General features: G+C 38.3%; 1 protein-coding gene across 49 annotated transcripts in view; it reads left to right on the forward strand.

Annotated features, from left to right (window-relative positions):
- RIMS1 (regulating synaptic membrane exocytosis 1) overlaps positions 1-18,556 on the forward strand; it is a 335,886-nt gene that overhangs the window by 275,130 nt on the left and 42,200 nt on the right. The gene's annotated exons all lie outside the window — the stretch shown is intronic.

Here is an 18,556-nt window from a genome sequence, read left to right on the forward strand (position 1 = left end):
ACTATTCAGAGGGAACTCAACAGGATGGATAAATGGGCCAATAGGAACCTCATGAAATTGAACAAGGGAAATGCAAAATCCTGCATCTGGGGAGGAATAATCCCATGTACCATTACACGCTGGGGGCTCACAGCTGGAAAGCAGCTTTGGAGGAAAGACCCTAGGATCCTCGTAGACACGAAGTTGAAAGTGAGCCAGCAGTGCCTCTCTGCATTAAAGAAGGCCAACGCTACCGTGGGTTGCATTAGGAATAGTGTTGCCAGCAGGCTGAGAAGCATGATCTTTCCCCTCTACTCAGCTCTAGTGAGGCACATCTGGAGCGCTGAGTCTAGTTCTGGGCTCCCCAGTACAAGAGACATGGAGCTACTGGAGCAGGTCCAGCAAAGGGCCATGAAGGGATTGGAGCATCTGTCATACAAGGAGACACTGAGAGAGCTGGGACTGTTCATGGAGAAGAGAAGGCTCAGGAGGGATCTTATCAATATGCATAAATGTCTCATGAGAGAGAGTAAAGACAGAGCCAGGCCCTTCTCAGCGAAAGGATGAGAGGCAATTGGTACAAACTGCAATTAGGGAAATCCCACTTAAACATAAGAAGGCTCAATTTGTGACATCAGTAGTGTAGATGAGGTTTCCGGCACAGTGTCATTAATTCTGCCCTAACCAACACATGGAAGAATCCATTTGCTTTTTTCATAACCATAATACTCGGTTGTGCTGGTTGTGTAGCAATTGGCCAAAATAGTCAAAAGCTCTAACCGTGTCAGAAGCTGTGCCTTTGGAGGCATAGTTACAGCTAGATGGTCTCCTTAGTTCTCTACGTCTCCTTCAGAGTCCTTTTTCCTCGGATATTGAGCATGCACGAAGAGCCAGTGTGGACCATGGTACAGTGTTCTCTTCAGCACCCTGCTCCTGCTCTTTCCTCTGCAGGCTCTCCTTGCCACTTCAACCAGGAGGAAAACTGAGAAACAGGTCTTTTTTCTATCCCCTCAGAGTTTTGATTGGCAATAGTTACTGAGAGGGAAGATCCGGTGAATCTAAATTAGCTTTCAGATATAACTGTAGTTTCCAAATATCCTTAATTTTTTGTACTGAAAAGGAACTGTCTGCTAATTAATGAATCTGCTGTTCATTTCTTTCTTTTAAAAGGAATGAACTTATTAAAGTTGGGCTTGACCGTGACTGAAGATTTACACTAAAAATCTGAATGTCACTGTGAAACTGAAGATAACACAGCTGGTGTGTCGTGCAACTTTTTGGATCCACGGCTTTTGCCCAACTCCCAACAATTCTTCCAGTTTGTCAGCAGGCATTGGAAGTATCCTCTGCTATGTCTCTCTTAGTCTCTTAAGAAAATAACCTAATGTTCTTCTGCTGATGGTACTCTCGTGTGAGGAACTAACTAGAAATGAGGCCATTTAAATATTTTCTTTCCAAAGCTTTCGGGGACTTTCCTAGTTACTGTGACAGTTCTGGAAACTCACACTTCTGGACAGGCAGCCTGCTGGCGTTATGTACATGTGGGAGACTCCCTAGCACAAGATAGGGTCCCTGTCCTTATGCTGTTGTACTTTTTTGTCCTGTTAGTTACTGTGGAGCCAGTTTCTTCAAGCTCTTAAGGTGATGAGCTTGCAAACTCGAAGCCAGGCAAGGGCTCCCAGTGACTCAAATAAGAGCTCTCCCTTCCCTGCTTCTGGACCTGCCCAGAGACATTCCCCTTGGAGTTCATTGGGAAATGGTGAGCGCTGACTGGCTGCTTTTCTATGCTTGTAGCTCCCTCTTAGTTAGCAATGTTTGCGCACGTAGATCCCTCTTTCTTTTCAGAGTTTCATTTCATGCTGCATATTGTGCTCTTCTCTTACATACAATGCTCGGTGTCTTTAGTGTGGAGCCAGATGAAGTAACTGGAGGTTTGCCGTCTCATTGAGGACAAACCGGAGCATTGATCTGCAGAAGACCTCTCAAGAAGATGTAGCCAGAGAGCACTCTCTGGATTGGAAATAGATTTTCTCCCATTGGTTTTCCATCCTCCCACATAGTACATTGGATCTAGTTTAATACAATTTATGGTGATGAGGGAGAATGGAGTAGAGAGAGTCTAAAGGGTCTTCTGACTTCTTCTCAGCCTTCCCAATAGTGCTGCCTGTTAACCACCCTAAATGTATGTGATGTGACCTGGGCAATAAAGTTGTTCTGTCCTTTCCCCACCCTCTGGTTAGACTAGGGCTGCATCCATCCTTGTCAGCTCACGGATTCACTCGAAATGCAGCAGTACTGCACCACAGAGCCAGCTGAGCGAAGTTAATGCACCAAGGCTTTTCACGCATTTCAGTTGATGAGACTGAGGTCTGTGTTGAAATAAAGAAACCCACTCGTTTCATGTTAATTACAAAAGTAATTAAAATCTGTATATTGAGTTTGTGCTACAGCGGACAGGGTGTAGTTAAGATTCTTCACTCATAGAAAAAAAACCAAAATGTAAAATCTTTTACTTATTATTGTGGACAGAACTAGTGGAGGCAACAATGGAAGAACACTGCAGTTTATTCATCAATAAAAGCAAATCACCTGGAAAATGGGAACAAATTCGTAGGTAGTTTCAAACTGGCTTTGTGTGGGATATTCACTATGCCACACTCATGATCTAAACCTAGGAGGGGATCCTGAAAATGTGGTGAATATTACAGATATTTTTGTACTTTGCATATGTTTGATCCCATGTTCCTTAGACAAACCTGTGTGTAAGGGCAAGTTCACGTTATATAAAGAAAGGATTGAGCTATATAAATTTGCAGTGAAATGCACAGAACTGTAGCTTAGCATGAGAGGGATCCGTTTGGGTATACTAGACCAAACTGGACGTTCCTGATTTTTATAGCTCTTGCTACCGCTATTCTGTATAAAAATAAATATTATTCTAACGGTGCAAGATGCTATCGGCCCAGATCCTTGTCTGGCAAAGCAGACATTGTCCTGCAGTTGGAAGCGTGGTGGTTCCTCATTCTAGGATTTTGAGGGCCTTCAGGGTGTCATACTGGAAGACATAGTAGATTCATCTTATATACTATATATGCTGCAGCAGCGCTAAACAGATAAAAAAAAGAAATCTTATTACTTGCATACCTCCTGCATGCCTAGCTGTGTGCCGTCAGGTGTCAATGATCACAGCGTTCTAGCAGTGTGCTCATCTGCGTCTTTTTCTTAGCAGAAGTCAATGTTAGCAGTATATGAAGGGCTACATCCCAGCGACTATAAATCTCCACAGCTCCACGAACAGCCATGTGGCGATATCAGTCTGCATCGCATTGAAAATATAGTCCTTAATCGGCCTTTTCAAAAGGGTGTTTCTTGTTTTTGTGGTTAAATTCTGCTGCATGCAGCATTTCGGAACATCACCATGGAAGATCTGTTACACGTTTCTCAGGCCTAAAGCACCACAGTCAATTACATACCTATAGCGGTACCAGAAATTATTAATTCTGCTGCATATATATTCACATATGAATCAGATCAGCCTTTCTTTTCAGAAATTTTAACTCCAGGTAATTACAGCTTGTCACATTTATAAAGAATCTTGGACGAAGTTCTCATTTGCTATTCATCTTCCCTATTACATCTGCTTCAAAGCCTCCATAGCTAAGCACTTGCAAATTAATAGATGGCTGCAGTTGTAATTTATCAGCTGGACTGTGGATCATCAGAATCTATGCTTCAATATGATGATTTTTTTTAATCAATTGTCAAAGCCCCAGTGCAAAGGCGCTCATTGAAACGATACTCATTTCTGTTCATAATGCAAACTGGCATGGATTTGGGGAGATAATACAGAAGTTGTCCTCTTTTCTGAAGTTTTCATTTTTATGATTTTTTTAATGGTCAAAATTATGAGAGAGTTCCCAATTTATTTTTTAAACTGTGTCTCTGCAAACTTAGATTGACTGAAGAGTATTTCTTAACCTGAGAATTTCTTTCTCGTGACAACTTGTAGGTCCTGCAATTTTCAGGTACAAATTTTTTTCAGGTAACTAGAATGTACTTCATGTAATTATGAAATCCTCCATCTTGTCTGTAAACAGGAATCCCTCCTTTCTAAGAAAGAAATATGAGATACTAGAACTAGGCTACTCTGATTAAAGCAATTCATACATTGATAATGCAATAGTATATTTCTTTTGTGCTTAAATGTACAAATAACAGAAAAATCAGAAATAAGTGGCTCTTTCTTCTAATTTGAATAATTAAATCATACTGATTTGTATAGCTATTACAGCTTAGAATCAAATTTCAAGCCTCACACTTTAAGCTACAAGATTAACTTTTAGGTTTTGAGTTACAGTTCAGTAAGCTGTAACTGAAAAACTGTGTAACACTTGTAAGTATATAAAGTCTCTCAACTTCCCAGGAACTAAATATCTGTTTTCTAACTTCAATGTGTAGCAACTGCATTTTATTATACTGTTGTCTGTTACATTATAGTCCTCTAGTACTAGGTGGCTTCCACAGGCCAAAGTTTTTTAACCTGTGTAATTTCTCAAGTAATAATATATTGAGTGGAATTCTTTAAAAGTCAGATAAAAAATTATTTGGGGAGGGGGGGTTGGCCCTTCTTCAAATGTGTCTCCTCCTAGAGGGAACAATGCCTAGTGTTCCCCAGGATTAAATTTATTGAATGACTTTCTGGTTCTAGAACCTCCTGTGGTCCAGTTTTTCAGCTTAGACTGGTTAGGGGATTTTTGTTGCTTCAGAGCAGAAGAGAGAATTACCTTAAACTGTTTTACCTTAAAGAAAAATCTATTGCTAATTTTCATTCTTCACTGGAAATGTTGAGCCAGTCTGTCCACCATTTTTTGTCATGCCCAAAAAATGAAATAATGCAGGTAATGTAAGAGAGACTTCACTGTAGTTTGATTCTTCTTTTTTACCTAGCTAAGTTCCACAGAAATCCAGGGTTGTACTCTGTGTGTGACCCTGAGACTCTAATAGAGCAGAAAAACATAGAATTTTTTCCTTAAACACTCTTTCTGTTTTAACTTCACGAGCCCTTAGAATTTAGTGTAAGGAAGGAGAGATTTTTCCAGAGGCAGATCAGACATCACTGAAACAGAAACGTTATGAGTTAACAGCCCAGTTTGACCGAGTGTTGAGGCCAGCTTCCTCTTCGTGGAAAGAAAGGAGGTTTTGATTCAAGGCACTATTACAGAGCTCAAATTGCTGGGATTCCCTGCTGAACTGGGATGTCAAAATGTTTAAATAGTCCCTCTATGTATTGAAGGGAACATCACCAAGGGATAGCCAGCAGAGCACGGCGGTCTGATTCTTCATTGGAAGGTCTCTCTTCATTCTCTCTTCGGTTTGCTTTTGTCATGTTGACGTTTGTACTAAGATGAGTGTTGCGGGGGGAAATTTGCAGGGAATTGAGCATTTGAAGCTTATCTTCATATCAGCAAGCTTAGCTGTGCGCAGGGAGGGGAGAAGATTAATGGCTTTTTCTGTTGCACAACAGTAACAGCAGTGAGTGACCATCAGCAGTAAGGAGAAGGGAAGGATAGTGAGCTACAGCCCACATGGGCAAGAAGAACCAGATGGTTTCGGTGAAGGATGAATGAGCGCTCCCCACGACCGATGAAGGGTTGTGGTTCGTGATTTATACTCAGGTTCAGAGAAGTATGTAACCTGGGCTGTGCCACATGTGTTTTGCTGGAAGGGAAAAGATTCAAGTCCATGGCAGCGCTTTGCTGAATCAGGATGTTAAGCCCTTGTTTGTATGTTTTATTCTGGCTGGCTGGACTTCTGCATTGCATTGAGCGTTTGCATTGAATTGTCAAGTACTTTTCCATTCCTGTTAGCTTCAGGAATTAGACTGTCTCAGGACTTCAGTTAATAAGGTAATTAACCACACGGCAGTAATGACCATCTGCTTTGATTTCCCAAATATATTTCAACAATTATTTATTTGTAATTTTTAAATACAAGCTATTAAAGTCAGTATTAGAACTAAGATACTGTACTGCTTTAGCTTTTGTTCAGCATGACTACGACAGTAATGGAATTCCAATTTGAGATTAAAAAAGACTCATAAATACCAGAAGACAACTTCTGTATTTATGACACTAATTATATTGCTGATAATTTGCCCATGTATGACTGTTTCTGTGTAGTCAAGGTTTCTGCTGTAAACAAGACATTCAGGGTCACTAAGTAGAGACTGATTTTCTTATATAATGTAATAAGCAATGTTTATTGTGCAGTGGCTTCATGGTTTATAGTTCTGTGTTTAAATACTGAGAGAGATTAATTAGTTGATATTGCAATGGAGAACATCTTCCCTCCCATAGCTAGAATAGGAGCATCCATAATGTAGCCAGTGCTGCTGACAGACTGAAGACTTATCATGGGTTTCACTATTAAAAATAAACAATAAAAGCCCTCATTGGATTCATAGCCATATGTCTGCTATGTTTTCAGAAGATTTCTTTTTATCCTGGAATTTTCCATTGCAAAGTCTTTATTTAAAAAAAAATGTTTAAATTAACATTTTACTATGTGACTGGTGGTAGAATTTATTCCATCCAAAGAGCATCTCACCATTAATGATGCAGAGAAGGGTATATGGGGTAGCATTATAAGAAGCGGTATTTTCCAAAGCATAGGATGCTTTAAAATCATCAGTGAAACTTACCACTCCATAGTTACTAATCAAACTCCTACCGCAGGAATAAAATGAGGTGAAATCAAGACCATCAACAGTGGGTGCTAGATTCAATCATTTTTTGGATGGAGTCTTTCCACATTTATTATGCTCATTTGCACTGTGTGTTGCATCTACAAGGACGTGTGTGTGTGTGTCCCTGGTAGGTGCTTGCATTAGTGCTGTGCTCACAAAAGATATACAATTATTAACCAAAACATGGAGGGTTGATAAAAAAATAAATTAAACTCAATTCAGCTTTAATATTTATCGCAGTGAAAAGGCCATGCGTACAAGATGTTTTGGAACAAATCAATTAGTTGAGTGTCACAACCTAGCAGATCAGCTCACCAATGCTGCAGTCATCTCCCTCCTCCAGTGTATCTCCATGATCTTCCCCTACCCAGAGTGTCCAGCTGGCACACCAAAGAGAATACATAAGTACTGAGATCATACAGCAGTCTTTCTTCAGCAGGGCACCTTATTTAGTGTTATCTCTTATCTGCCTAGTTATCAGACTTCACAAAACTTGTAAAACCTTGGTATCTTCAATTCTTTCCCAATAGATTAGTTCTGGTGGAAATTCACCATGGGCCAGTAGGGAAACAAGTGGTAGAAGCTCTAAGAATTGCGTAAGGAACGCAGGAAGCAAGTCTAAAAGCTCAGAAATTTCATATCTGAGTTAAAAAATGAAGTTCACTAATTTTTGTCTTTTTTCTGAACTGGAAGTTTATAAGCCAAAAAATAATTTGACTTTCAGAGGGGAGTGTGATAAATAGCACTTGAAACTCTTTAACAAGTTTGTACTCAAGATACTGATACATTTTTACAAGCATTAGTAAATTTTTTATGATAATTTAGAACATTATGCTCTGGAAAACATCAATGTAGTGGTAATATTTTAAATCTGGGTTTAAAAAGCACACTAGTTCATCTTTTTATTTACAAGCTGGGAGTTTTACTATTTTGTGTGCTTAACAAACTGATACTTTTATTCAGCTTCCCCCTAGAGGGATAAGTGATACTTGTCAGATCAGAGATGTCTTTTAAATGATTACACTATTCTTCAATTTTTTTACAAACACCAAAAGTTCAAGCTGATGGAAAACCTGTCAGTCTTCATTATAACTCTCTTGAGTAGTAGTGATATGACTGCTACTTTGCTTAAAATACAATTTACAATTGAGAAATACGGATGTAAGATGAAACAGTCCAAGCCAAATTGTCTTGAAAGAGAATACAATTTTAACATAGTGCAAAATGCAACTTGTGGCTAATGCAAATTCCCTAGCTGGGTTAGCAAAGACTAAGAGCTTCACAGATGTGGACAGTTGTGTTCTAGCTGTCATCTGATCTGAGAAATGAAGGAGCATCTGCTTAAAACTTCAGGACAGTAATAGTGTTCATTCTCACAAGGAAAGAGTATTTATGCAGCAAAAAGACTGATCAACACTTTCAGGCAAAGCCATAGGGATAAAACCTCTCTAGGAACCTTTTCAGCACTGGGCAGCTTTAAGACTTGGTTGTCTCATCTGCATTCCCAGCTGTCTGAGAAGTAGAGAGTACAGATGTAAAAATCTTCCTGATCGAAATGATCTTCTGTTGGCAATAGAGAAACTGTCACATTGTGAGTTGGTCAAAGTTTGTTAAGAAAGCTAAAAGCATATAGCCGAGGACAGATTATCCAAACCATAACGCAGCATAAGAAACTCGGGTAGAAATAGGCAGTGGGAAGAAAAAGAAGGGATCTTTCCACCAACTCTGGCACTGGAGGACCATCATGCTGCCTGTTCTGGACATATCCCTGCATCTGGATATTCCGCGCCGTAGTATCTGAAATTATTTGTCTGTACTTTGCAGTTTGATTTCCTTTTTGGAGTGCCTTTTAATCACGTGGTACATACACAGCTGTTTATATACGACAGCTTTATCCCAACTTATTATCTCAAGTCAGCAATTTGCTGTGCCTGGACTGGGAGTCCTGCCTTTCTGGGCTCGTGAGGTTGGGCACAACACCACTAAGTGCAGCTCCGCGGCTTCTCACTCCACAGCTCGTTTGTTTACAGGAAGCTTTTCGTCCCCGTGTTGCTTCATGCCTTCGTATCGAGAGTGTCTCCACAGAATAGTTACCATATGGACTGTTTTCTTTTGAACAAGTGCTGGAAAAGAGTATATAGTATTTTCGTTTGAGAGGGATCTTTTGCATTAGTTAGTCTGTGATTTTATGGTTAGTCTCCGTGCCTCCAAATAACATAAGGTATGAGTAGTTGGAAGAGAAATTCAAGCACAGTAAAGTTGTCAGAGTTTAGCCACAATAGTGAAGGTATTTTAAGTTCATCAATAAAAATTACTTAGCCGTAGAAAGTCAGAAGACTACAATTCTAACAAAGTTTGGCTGGCTGAGCAGTTCAGTACACTGACTGAAACTGGTAATGACCAGAAATGGAAGAATGACCAGCAAATTGGCTCGAACAGCTGTCAGAATACATTTAAAATCACCCAAACCCCTCAGTCCACAACACTTCAACTGAAAACAGAAAGGAGAAACTTAAAACAGTTCTGATTTGTTAAGTTTATGGCTGTTCACTCTTCAGCTCTTGATATATTAGAAGGAAATGTGTTTTTATAAAAATTCACCTGATTAAAAGTGTAGCCTGAAATGGAAAGAAAAAACCCAACATTTTATGGCTCTTAGATTGATGTGGATATGTTTAAAAAATCAGGAGAAAAATGGCAGGATTTTTGCTTGCATATATGAATAAAATATTCCACTAGTTCTACTGCTTACATGTAAATGTTTTTAATGACATAAAGCACTAAATTTTAATTTATGTAATACAAAGAATGCTTACTAAAGAGAACTTTTACAAAATTTGTATGAAAGAAATATGAAGAGTGCAAAGCTAAGTGCTGAAAGATAGGAAATACTAGAACTGAGCCTGCTTGTGTAAACCTGGCCTTTTTGTGTGTAGGCATACTCGTTTAATTAGCCTTACATTTCTCTCCATGGAAATTGCCTCAATCAGTGCATGGGATGGGCTTGTCCCAAGGTTAAATGAAGACACTGTACATAAAGTCGGTCATCTTTAAAACTCAAATTCTCTTTGTTACAGAAGCTAGAACTTGTTTAGAGGATGAGGAAGGAGTTGTAGAAAGGATGGTCTTCTGGCTCGGCTAGTTAATTACTGCTCTGGGAAATGAATCTCTTCAGGTCTCTGCCCCATAGCTTTTATGTGAGGATTGACAAGTCACTTCAAACACGTCTTCATTGGTGATCATACGCTGCCTGTTGCATGTGAGTTTCTTCTGGCTTGACGCTGTGGATTCAATCCCTCATCATGTGGAAAGTTTGGAGCAAAAACCATGCCTGATTCTTTAATATTCTGGTCTCTTTAACCCAGCTACATAGTAAAAGATTGCAGATTATATGATAGCTGGGTTCATCGTGCAGAACAGGGTGAATGGCACATGAAAAAGCAGTGTGCTTTCTCTGCAAAAGCAAGGGGAAAGTGAGTGTTTTGTTGCTACAAAAGATAAACTGATCATCTCGTGGGAGGGTCAGAATATAATAAATACTTGTGATGGTGTGTTGGAAAGGCTTTTGTTCAGTCTCAGGAATTTTTAGGAACCATTTTGTCTTCAGAAAGAGAGATGAAAAGAATTTGTTCTCCAAGTTTTCTTATTCTCTTCCTGCTTCTGTATCACCATGAACCAGCCACTTTCCTTCCAGGGATTATTGTCCGTCTCACTTTTTTGCCCTCCAGTCAGATGACTCCATCTTGGGTCATGCCTGATGGCCAACCGAGAAGATGCAGCCTCCCTGCATCCTGGAGAGTCCAGCTAATTTTCCCAGATCTAGAGTAGCCAGGACAAGCAATTCCTGGGAAATACTGACTTTCTGCCTCTAGCCTTGAGGCAAAATAGTAATATTCAGGAAATGTACAATCTATTTAGCAATAGGAGCTGTGAGTGCAATGCCGCTTTGTTACAGCAAGTGTCCTGTTAAGTGTTGGTCTCCTTGAAGTCTCTAACGTGAGAGTTATGGCTTAAAGATGTTGATTTACCAAATTTACAGCTACTCAAAGGAACAGAAAACAGTCTGTGCCAAATAGAAGGATCACCTCCTTGGCATCTTTCAGTCAGGCACCAGCCATAAGTACTTCTCAAAGTGAATTTATTTGTTTATTACGCAACAGTACAATATTGAGGTTTTTTTTTTTTTTTTCCTTTTTAATTCCTTCAAAAGGACCAGACAATCTGTCATGGTATTTCAGCTGGAGCTTAGAATAAATAAAAGAAGAAATTCAACCTTGGGCAGAAACCAGGAATGGAAAATTCCTACCTAAATTTTTAATGTTTGTCAAATTTGAAGTATAGCTGTAACTAATAGACAAGCCAGTAACGTTATAACTGACTGGCATTTTGCATTTAAAATCTCCACACTCTAAGCATCCACCACCACACTTGAAGTAAATTGGCAATCCTACTTTGTTTCTGATTATCCAAATCCCTGCAGCCCAAGACTGAACAACGAAACTGTTTCATTAACTAGTGCACTTCCCAGTTTCATTAAAGAGAAACTTTTTGAACATGTATGGCAATTAATTAATATTGCTTCTTAGGTGATCTCTCTTGGGGCAGGGGCAAGCACACTGATGTAACCTGAGTCACAACTCTTGCTTTTTTGGGGGGGGAATAGAGGGCAATAGCCTCCAAATTATTATTGCAGAGGCAAGATATAGTAAAAAAGTTAAGCTAAGCTGCTTAAAAAATACAGTGTATCCTTTTTACCCCCAAATAGTGTATCACAGATGGAAACTTCTGGTGCTGAGGTCATTTGTGTACAAAACCAAGGTGAAGCCAGAGTAATTAATGTTCTAATTATTCATTATCTAAATATAGTGATTTTTCAAATCCATCATTATAAACTGCTTTATGTGTCTGTCAGAGAGGAAGAGAGATGGAGTCTTTAATCCCTTCAGAACATCTGTACATGAAAAATGTACTATGGAGCATTGCTTGTGCATTTTTAATTATCTAATTATGCTTCCTCTTTCAAAGAAGCTGTCATGTTACCAGCAGACTTTCTTAATGATCTGAAAAATAATTTGAATTGGTTTTTCATTTAATTATTGCAGTTGATTAAGTTGAAATATAATTCATAAACTTTTAGTATAAGAACATTACACTAGTATTTTTAAGAGGCAGTACATGTTATTTTTAGACTGAAGAAATGTAGGAAGATAGCTTTAGCCATGGCTTAGACCTCAAAGTAGCTCTCACTTGCTTTATCTTCATCTCAGTTTATCTTTTTAAAAATGTTTTCTGTATTTCCTTTGTTAGTCCTTTGTTGTTCCATTTAGCCTTTCAGATTTTCCTCCTCCATTCCCTATTTTGTGCCTATTGCCTGTTGCTGTTATTTACTTTTCTAAAGGAGCAGCGAGCAATCTATTTCATATCGATGAGGTAGCCTTTGTACACAAAGAGCAGCGAGATCACGGGTACTTCAGTACCTCATGCTTTGGAGGGAAGAAAGCGATGCAACTGTTCTTGCTGAATGTTATACAAAGAAAGAAAAATAGGTGAATTCAGCTTTCTTGCTACTGGAGAAAGTTTCCTCTGTTCAGCTTAAACTCGACATTTTTGTATTTGTCACACCCCCACACACACCAATGCCTGTTTTCTTGGTGTGGATTTAATGTTTATGTGCTGGCTATGTTTGGTAAACTTAATATATACATGGCTATTTGCAGTCAAGTTTGGGTCATTTAAGCTGTTTGCCCTTTGATTCCCATTAGCCTGCCCGCATCAGCGTTAACAGGAATAGGTAACCCTGAGCAGCGTCCCTGCAGGAACGAACTGCTTTTGTGGTGGTTCCATTTTATGATTCATGGGATTAGTCGGCTTCAGGCTGACGGTGCCGTGGGTACGCACGGGCTCCCGCGTACACAGACAATTGCTCTGCTTGTTTCAGAGACTAGAAATCGACTTGATGAAATGTTCTTGGGAAATAGTTAAAATCTGCTTATCTTTTGTAATGTTCAGACTTCCTTTCTGAATTATTATTCTTCCATTTCATGGAGAAACGCTAGTTTTACAAGGTTAAAAAATAGAAATCTGTCAGAGCCGTGAAACTGGCACAATTCACTGGTCAGTGTGTTACTGAGAAAGGCATTTTCACAAAACAGATTCCAATACTATATTAGCACTTTGTTACAATATAGGAATATTGTCAAGAACAGGTATAGTTTACAAGAGTTACTGAATTTCAACTATCTTAATATACCAATAGGACTCTAATACGGTGACTTTACAGGAGAAGCAAGTTTTTTTCTGATTCGAACCGCTACTTCATGGATTTAATATATGATCGATGTGCATGTTAGATCAATATGTAGTTCCAGTTGGTACAGACTGTACAAAATTATTATTTTATTGAATCAACTAACTTCTTTATGATCTAAAAAAGTCTACTGACTAACTAGAGAGAATTTTAAGATAGGATATGTGTTTCTCCTTTGGTTTGTAAAACACCATGTTTGAATTAATTTATGAAATACCATAAATTGTACAGTAATTAATCTTGCAGCAAATGTTACGTATCATATGTAAATATAGCTATATATTCTAAGAGTGACAGATCAGTTTGTGGATAGGTAATTTGGACTTTGGGTTTATTAATTATATATCGTAGTTTATTTTTAGAAATGTAATGTTCCTCGTTATAAAGGAGTGCTCATCTTCCCTTTGGTCCACAACTATTACATGTTTAGGAGGTTATTAGTATTCATGAGCTACCTCATTGCAAAAGGGTGCCATAGGGGCTATGAATTAGTACGTGTTTCTGCATTCAGTGGAAGAGAAAGGAAGCTTACTAGCTCATGCTGGTGAAGGCCAGGGATTCTGTCGAGATTCAAGTTACTGCAACTGTGTGAAAAGAACTTATATTAAAATATCATCTATACGGCAAGGAATACAGGGGATTATTTATTTACTCATGGCTTGCATTATTGGAAAAATGGATGGAGTAAAAATGAGTGGTCGTGAAAAGAAACGCCTAAAGTATTTTTTTATAAATCATCAGTAAATCTAAGGGAATGAAGGAAATACTGTAATTTTAGCAATGGCTAATGACTTAAGATTTTCTCCCTAGAAGGATATGCTTCCAGATCTTATATAGGTGAGTTTATGGGCAGAGTTTGTTCTAGCTTCCTGTGTCTTACTATCTTTCTTTTTCAGGTGATATGTACTATTGGGAGGTATTTTGTGTAGTTATTGAGAAATACTGAGTTTATAGCTACATACTGATTTTCTCAATCCAAATAATTTGTCTGGTATGATTTTATGCATCTTAAATATATGTATTAGATATCTGTATGTAGAAAGACATACAATGATTTAATACATGTAATTGGCTTTGTTTCAGTTCTACATGCTGTAGTTTAATATAAGCAAGTATAATCTACAATGTCCTTGTAGTGTGTTCATTTTATAGAATTTACCTCGGGGTTAATTTTTATGGTAGCTTGTAACTACTCTTTGAACAAGTTTTTTGTCTTCATAGTTCATTCTTCATTCCCACAGATACAAGTACAACCTTCAGGTAGCAGCAGCTTGCAGAACTGAAAGTGCTGCTTGCTTTCACAGCTGATGGCTGACACGGAAATATCATCTTGATTTTGCCTCGTGTAGTACCGATACCACTTTAGATAGGATCTGTCTAAACTGCCTTAAGTTTTGGCAGGAAAATGGAAGCGTTTTTCCCTAGGTAAAGGCAGCGGGGTCTTCCCAGCTGATGCGGGAGCCAGGGGGTAGTGGGTGACGTGGGGGCTGAAGGAGAGTTCTGGGGAGCCGGGGCTGGGGGGCGGCTCTGCTCTTGCTGGGGTCAAAGGGGCTTTTGCTTTAGTGGTTTACTTCATTTAAAAAAAAAAAAAAAATTAAAAATCAAGTGACTCTTTTTCTATGCTAAATATCTGTGAAGTAAAACAGAGGAACAGGACATCTATAACTATTCTTAATACATATTGATGAGGGTGTTATACCAATGATTAGAAATAGCATAAGATTTTTGCTGAACTAGTCATTGAAAGCATTGCTAAAAATGGTAAAATACTTTAAAAAAAAATGTAGTGAATTATTTGATTTAGAAATAAATGGAGTTTACTGATAAATATGTTACTCTTAGTTATCCTGCTACTGAAAACTATATTTACTTATTGTGGTATGAGAACTAGGTTTGAATTAACAATATAACTTAATAATTTACCAATTTTAGCCACAGGCCTTCAAAAACTTGTGTCTGCATTTAAACAAATGTGTCAGTAATCCCAGCAAGTCCAGTAAAGGAAAATAAAATTTTAGTTATGTTGTTATCAGAAGGATTAAGTGCAAAAGGATATATGTAAATTCATGCAGGTATTTTGCTTCTTTGTGCTTCGTTAATTAATCTCTAACCATACCGAAGAAAGTAACAACGTGAGCTAGGAGCTATTTCTGAAAGTGATAGCCAGTAATGGAATGGAGAAATATTGCGTTCTAAGGGTACTCCATTCGATTGTATAAGACGACTGAATTTTAAATGCCTGTTCTTTTGATACTGTTCCAATTAATGTCAAATAATAAACTAGCCCGGGGATTAGTTGAACACAAAGGACTCTTAATCTGTTTGCTTCGTTATGACAAGGGGAAGTATTGGACAGCTGTAGGATTTGATCCTTGGCCCTATCCCATTAAGCCTGCTTCTAGCAAACCAGCAGCTGTTTTGTACTAGAAGTACACTAGAACATATTTCCTAGGAAAGTAGGACTTGATATTCGCAAGGTAAAAACAAGTACAAGATTAATCTGAATTCCAAATATCTCTATCTTTTTTTTATTAAGATGAATCCTGTAGGTTCCTCTACCTGTCACAAAGAATGAAAATTGAAATGTATGTGGGTCTTTGAAAAAGCAATTTATCTGTTATTCAGAAAGTAATCATAGTCCTTGAATTAGAGAATTAATACATCAAAAGTGGGATTTTCCTGAAGTTAATACTATCAGTTCTTATTTCTCAGTTGATGGACATCATTGTCTCCTCAACTTGTATTAAATAATGTGGTGAGATTAGAGCATTTCAGCTCTGTTGGACAAAAAAGTGAGAATGGCATGAAACCATCGTAAGATTAGTGTTTATTACATCATAAACACTTGAAATTCAGTAGAACAAAGTCAATAGTATGATAAACAATTATTTCTTTAATTGCATGGCAGATTTTGTAGTCCATTTAAACTTTATTGCTGTAAATGATACGTTTATAGATTAGTATGTCAGTGAAGTACATGTCAATATAGCTCAAATATCAACAGATGCTCTGAAAAAAGGTATTTTCAGTTTCTTCCCTCACTTAGTAAAGTATTGATGCATAAAGTCAAGAGTTCCAGAGCTGACAACAACTCCAGGGCTCAAAATGGGAACAAAATGACTACAGAAAGCTTTGAGTAGGGGCCATTATCAGCATCGCAGAAATAGTCCCTGAAATCCGATTCCAAGCGCTGGTGGAAAGGAATTATCCACATGGAAAGGAATTGTCCATGTCTAATCAAGGTAGAAAGTAGGACCCCTGAAAACGAGGACTGTGCGATTCTGCCCCCTCCAAGTATCAGACTGTATTTTTGGTCTGCCTTCTGCTTGAAATGGCAAATACACTGAATTAGGGAGTGAAGCGTCTGTTCGAACACAGGGACTGCGTGACAGCACTCCGAGCTAATGGCGCAGGTTGATTGCATATGCAGACAGTATTATCACATTGTACGTCTGATCTCTAGTTTTAAGGTTTTCTTGGTGCGTGTGCCAGTTAATAACACCACTTCTTAAAGAGAAAACATTTTCTAAGATATTCTGGCCATAGCCAGAATTCTCTGCTAGAGCTATGATGGACCAATATCCAGCCCTCAAATTAAGAAAGATAAACTTCACTAAATCTTTTCAAACCGTAGAAAAAATATTTTTATCAGAAGTTTCAGCATGAATTTTGTGATATTCGTCACTGCTTTTTTAAATTAATTTGCTATTTGAAGAATAATGACTCCCATGTGGCAATCCCAATTCATATTTTTTCACGTTACAGTGTTTGTGAAGAGGTGAAGAAAGATGTCTGTGTTACTTGAAACAAAAGTAGCTGGTAGATATTTTGTAAAAGTTGACGTTATTGCATTCTGTGAACAACAATAAAAATACTGTCATTTAGTGATCCCTGCAACTTTAAAAAGCGGCGTTATATGTAACCTATGAAGTAAACACCTGTACTATATTAGGGACGTGATTTATTTAAAACCAAGAAATTAATATGTGTGTCTCTCCAAAATAGAGACCAATTTTCTGAAAATGGGAAATATTTTAGGGCATTTTTTCTTAATTTGATATTGTATTTAAGTGAACAGAACTAGTTTGCCTTACACAAAACCTTTTCCTTGACACTTGCATATTTATGGAAGATGGTCTTTTTGAGGTTTTTTTTTCATTACCAAAAGGTGCCGTTAAAATTCTTCCTAGAATGGTTGAATATATATATATATGTGTGTGTGTGTGTGTCTATATGTGTGTGCTCACATACACGTGAGGGAGTGTGTGCTGAGGGAGATCTACCATAAAATACAAAGGAATATTACATAGCAACATCAAAATACCTATGTCCTTCTAGTTTTGCCGTGCAAACCCAAAAGCCAGTCACTCAAGTCGCAGTGGGATAGGAGGGAACAAGAGAGAACCTATTTTAAGCTCAGTGTGCCTCAGGTGGTCCACTCCAATGTGTTCTCGAGTACTTCAGTGCATCGCAGCACCTTGTTCTGTGTGAAGGTGGTAGCTGGTTTTTTATTTGAACTGAACAGGAGCAGATCCTAAGTGCTGAACATCGTTAAATGCCTGTGCAGAGATTGATAATGACCTTTCTCTTAAGTGTTGTCTATTCAAGGACTTGTACTTTTCTAGCTTCTGCTTCAAAAAATACTGTCTGTTTTTCTCTGCTCTTACCTAGTCACACATTAGTAAATCTTGGTAACTGTCAGTAAACCAAACTTATGTATTCATTATTTTATACTTTCCTGGATCTGTCTTCGGACAGGACTGATTTCAGCTTTAGCAGGGCGCAGGTCTGTGGAAGTCGCAAGATGTCAGTTCTTCCCCCACAGACCCCTTCATTTCTTCTGGCAAGGTTTTCTATCTGTGTGAAACTTGTCATGACGTAAAGCCTGTGTCTCTAAACTCTCTATTTTTTTTTTTCTTTTTTCTTTTTTTTTTTCTTTTTTCTTTTTTTTGGGGGGGAGGGGGGTGACACAGACCATCACATCTCCTGGGAAGGGAACCTGCTGGGAGGGACAGCAGGACTGTGGCTCAATAAATAAATTCAAAATTTGACTTCAAAATATAGAATTACTGGAAAAAAAAATCCTAAAATCAGTATGTTGCCAGTAGGTCTACTAATCAGCAATACAACATCAAGGAGTTTCCCACATACTGGGCTAATTTAACAACAACATCTGAAGTGAGTCAGGCTGCGGCTTAAATCACTGCGTGTCTGCAGCGTGGTAGCTGACTTTGTATTGCCATTAGAGCTAGGGCATCGCTTGGTCGTAGCAGCGTTAGGACGGTGTATTAGTATGTCCTGTGTGTATTTGAGATTGTTCTCTAGAGCGTGTTTCTGAATACTTTATCCAGCCTCCGTGTGCAGGAGCAGAAAAAGGATTTGTATAGAAACATTTAAATGCGATGCAATAGCTAAAGGAAATCAAACAGAACTGACAGAACGATTCATCCTTCTGTCAATCAGTGAAAGTTCTAGCGGGTTATTAGATTTTTTTTGCCTCAACATTATTTTGCCTTTATACTGTG

This window comes from Accipiter gentilis, chromosome 15, assembly GCF_929443795.1.
Source record: "Accipiter gentilis chromosome 15, bAccGen1.1, whole genome shotgun sequence".
Classification (NCBI taxonomy): domain Eukaryota; kingdom Metazoa; phylum Chordata; class Aves; order Accipitriformes; family Accipitridae; genus Astur; species Astur gentilis.